The following is a 4,586-nucleotide window of genomic DNA, read 5'->3' on the forward strand; positions in this document are numbered from 1 at the left end:
GGTACTAAGATAAAAGAAAGAGTGCTTACCACACTAAGTGGCAAGACTTGAAGGAGATTGAAGCAAGACTCTTTTAAGAGTAAGGCCCTGTTAGCAAAAGCCTAGTGATGATGGTGAGCAGATTTGTGACATTGCCATGGAGAAACTGTGGCAATGTATGGTCTGAGGCTTCTTGCGTTTGTGGTGGCCACAGTTAAAGATTTTGCTGTTCTTGATGGATGCTTGAAGGGGATTCTAATTTATAACTTCTAGGAGGTAAACCTTGCTGGATGATAGATGAAACAAGAGGATTCTTGAATTTGTGTTGCTGAATGGAAACTGAAGCATGGAGTAACAAATGAATTGTGTCTTGGGACTGTTGGACTAAACCTGGACTTGTATTGTGATATATTGTTTGGCTCTCTTACTCCAATTTATTTCCCTAATAAACCCCATTCTTGATATCATAACTCTGAGTAAAACCTTTAACAAGGAATAAATGAAGCTCTTGTTGCTGATATGGCACAGAGACATCATGGTGCTGAGCTAGGTAAGGGCTTTTTATCCACTATCTGCTCTGCGACAGTAAAAGGCTGTGCTATTCTCACTCCTTCTGGCCCTTTCAGAGAGACCCTCACAGTCCTGTGCCTTATGTACCCTATTCAGAGCTATAGAGAACCACAATGCAAATTCACTAACATTTCTGGTACAGAGCTGAGCATTTTCCCCCTAAAAAAAAACAAAACACAACAAAAACAAACAAACAAAAAAACTAAAAAAAACAACAAAAAAACAAACAAACAAAAAAACTAGTTAAGGATCTTTCTGAGTGGCAAGTGGATTCAGGTATGGCTTCATAAGAAATCTTAAAGAACAATATAGGGCTAAGGAAAGAAGCTTTTGTTCCAGTTACGCTTTGATTATGCTCAATAACAGTCAGTTCAAATTTTTACGTATTTGGATCTTCTATTAAATTGATTTCTTTTATGTATATCTTGTAAATTCCTTGAGAAGGGAGACTACATGTAAACCATATACCTTTATTTTTCAGATAATGTTTTGAACAGAAAAGTGCACAAGCAATAACTGAATAAGGACAATGAATACATTTCTGTAATTAAAGTACAAATTAAAAAGAAAAATATTTCCAGGATATCAATCATAAACTTAATCCTCCCAAAAAACAAACAAACAAATCACCAATAAAATCCCAAATCAGCCCCTGGCTGAGGAATTGATGTCACAGGCCCCATGTGAACGGATTACAACACCTTGCAGCTGCCTGGAGAGAGGGAGCTGGTGTCCTGTGTCAGAGCTACCACAGCCGCTATGGAGCCATCCACGCTGAGGAGGAGAAGCTTCTGCCACCCAGGACTGGACCATTAGGAATGAGAAGGTGAGAAAATTGGGACAACCTCAGTGCTGCTAACAGGAACATGGGGAGATCTGAAAGATTAAGAAACTCATCCAAAGCTTGGAGGTGGCTCACAGAAATGGCACAAGTATGATATCACTGATCATTCCTCCCAAAGAGCAGATATCACCAGTGGCAAAAATGTTAGCAGATGGGTTTGGGACTGCATCTAATATCAAATCATGATCAGCCTCCTTTCAGTCCTTAGAGTCATTATATCTGTACAACAAAGACTCAAACTTTATAACAAAGTGCCTCTAAAGGGCCTGGCTGTTTACTGTGTAACAATTGTAACTGAAGAAGGAAAGGAAAAGAAAGTCAACACTGACGTTGAGCCTTTCAAACCAGTTAATATGTCCTTGTACTTGTGTAACAACAAATTCCATACAGAGACATTTACAGCGCTCTGATGATAGCAAGTTGAGCTTCATTATAATAGATGGTAATGGTGCGCTTTTTGGCACACTTCAGGAAAACACAAGAGAAGTCCTGCACACATTTAGATCTTCCAAAGAAACACGGTAAAGGTCAGTCTACCTTATGTATTGCCTGATTAAGAATGAAAAAACGACACAATTATGTCCAGAAAGTAGCCAAGACTGATGTGCAGCTGTCCATTTCTGGGAACAAAGTGAATGTGACTGGTTTTGTTTTTGCTGGATCAGGTGACTTTAAAGTTGGACTAAGTCAATCTGATATGTTTGATCAGAGATTGCAGTCCAGTTTTAAAATTATTTTATATCTCCTATGGTGGTGAGAATGGATTCAACCAAACTATTGAGTTATCTACTGAAGTCTGCTCCAACGTGAAGTTCATTCAAGAGAAGAAATTAATAGGAAGATATTTTGATGAAATCAGTAAAGATATGTCAAATATTGTTTTGGAGTTGAAGATATACTAAAGGCTTTGGAAATGGGAGTTGTAGAGATTCTAATGTTGTTGTTGTTGTTAAGTGCCGTCGAGTTGTAGCCGACTCATAGTGACTTATATCAACCTATGAAAGAAAAACCTGAACACTTGCATAACTTTCATCATTTCTCCAAATTCATCGTTTCTGGAGGCAAGCTATTGCAGAATTGGGTGTCATTCCTGCTTCCAAGCTTGATTTAATTGGGGAGCTCCACCAAACACTGTCCACCATAGGTAACCATTATCACATTTGACTCATCAGTGTCAGAGTGTTTAGCATCACAGCAACCACGAGTTACCTCTGTACAGCAAATGGACAGACCAGTGCTATACCACTTAGAAGAATGTTTGACCAAAAACAATTAAAACCAGGCCTGAGGGTCTCTCACCTTTGGCTTGGTAGTACAACCTTCTATCCACGAGGCCCACCAAGCTCTCTCTATGTTGATGTTGTTGCTGTTAAGTACCATTGAGTCATAGATGACTCATAGAGACATATGAATGAAAGACCTGAACACTTGTATAACTTTCATCATTTCTCCAAGTTCACAGAGTTTCTGGAGGCAAGCTATTTAAGGAAGGGGATACCACTCCTACTTCCAAGCTTGTCTTAATTGGGGAGCTCTACCAAACATTAGATGAGAGAGTCTAATAGTCTATGATAATGTTGATATAATGAGATACGTTCTTTATTGCCGAGGCACAGAAAAGGAGACAATTATCTATCTCCAGAACAAGAGAAGGATAAATCCCATTTCACAGATAAAGAGACAGGACAAAAACGTGAGCTGATTGAGAGCACGCCCTACTGGAATGGTTTCCTAATTACAAAAACTTTGGAACTACATTAGAAATTGTCACAGATACGTGACAAGAAAGATTGCAGTTTGTGAAAATATTTGGTAGATTTCCCAGGAATGGAATACCAAGGAGAAGTCAATGAATTGTTTTAACTTGATAACTACTAGGTAGTTGACATGGGTCTGGCAGAACATGCCTCACCCTCTAGCATCCAACCCAAGGAGCACACCTGTGGTGGAATTCAAACAGATTCCTGCCTTACAATTGGAACATTCTCAGAACTTAATTTGTGAACATTGGATATTAAAATGGAAACCGAAACAAAACCAAACCCAGCCCTACACATTGCTTTGTCATGATGTCAGTGCAGCAGCCTACAACTAAGTTCCTAAATGCCACTATGGACTTGTTTAAAAAAATTAATTCCAGTTTTTACTTTTAATTGATGGTGAAAATTGGTTGGTTTTGTATTTTATGAGTTGTTGTTGTTGTTGTTAAGTGCCATTGAGTCGTAGGCCACTCTAAGTGACTCTATGAACGAAAGTCCTCAACACTTGTGTGACTTTTATCCTTTCTCCAGGTTCGTAGAGTTTCCGGAGGCAAGCTATTATGGAAGTGGATGCCACTCCTGCTTCCAAACTTTTTTTTTAATCAGGGAGCTCCACCAAACACTGTCCACCATGGGTAAACATTTTCTCATATGACTCATCAGTGTCACAGTGTTCAGCTTCACAACAACCATAAGTTACCTCTGTACAGTGTTTTATGGGAGGTGAAAAATAGTTTTTTAACCTTTATACATAGAAGCAAAAATACTTTAACTGCTGCAAAACCTTCAAATGTTACTAGATGTGACATTATACTGGTTTGTTTCTTATTTTCATTGGAGAAGAATGAAATTGATGCATTTTGCAGGACCCATTTACATGGCATTCTCAGCTTAGACTGCATAAGAAGAAATATAAGTAGTGAAATGTTGGAATCATTTCTCTTTTGGTCTTTGTTTAATATTTAAAGGGCAACTAATTGGAGGCATTTTCAACTTCACTCTCTCATGCCACTTCCAGACTATCAGTTTCAAAGATGCAAATCATATTGCAAAGTCTAACTGACTCCTGATACATTGGACATGTCTTTCCACATGTTTTTCAGATGCATTTGTGCTCAGGTTTTGGGAACCCTCAGCATCAGACTGACAGGCTCCCATAATCATACCTACTAGAAACCAGTTTGGTGTGGATTTGATGAGGTTTCTGTGCTTTTCCTGGGATTAGAAGAAATAAAACATTCAATTTAAGAGGAAGCAAAAACACACAAACAAACAAACAACAAAAACAAAAAAAACATTCCAAGTCTTCCTTTTTAAAGCTGTGTTTGCTGTTGTTAGGTGCCTTCATGTTGAACACGATTCATAGCAACCCTCTCCAATTCTGATGCCATACTCCTCCTCATAAAGTCCAGCCCCTTGTATAATACGCTCAG

General features: G+C 38.6%; 1 pseudogene; it reads left to right on the top strand.

The window, feature by feature from the left end:
- Positions 1–1,394: 1,394 nt before the first annotated feature.
- On the top strand, positions 1,395–3,271 carry LOC102844698 (annotated as a pseudogene).
- Positions 3,272–4,586: the final 1,315 nt, after the last annotated feature.

This window comes from Elephantulus edwardii, unplaced genomic scaffold, assembly GCF_000299155.1.
Source record: "Elephantulus edwardii isolate Elephantulus edwardi_28Jun2011 unplaced genomic scaffold, EleEdw1.0 scaffold00020, whole genome shotgun sequence".
NCBI classification, from domain to species: domain Eukaryota; kingdom Metazoa; phylum Chordata; class Mammalia; order Macroscelidea; family Macroscelididae; genus Elephantulus; species Elephantulus edwardii.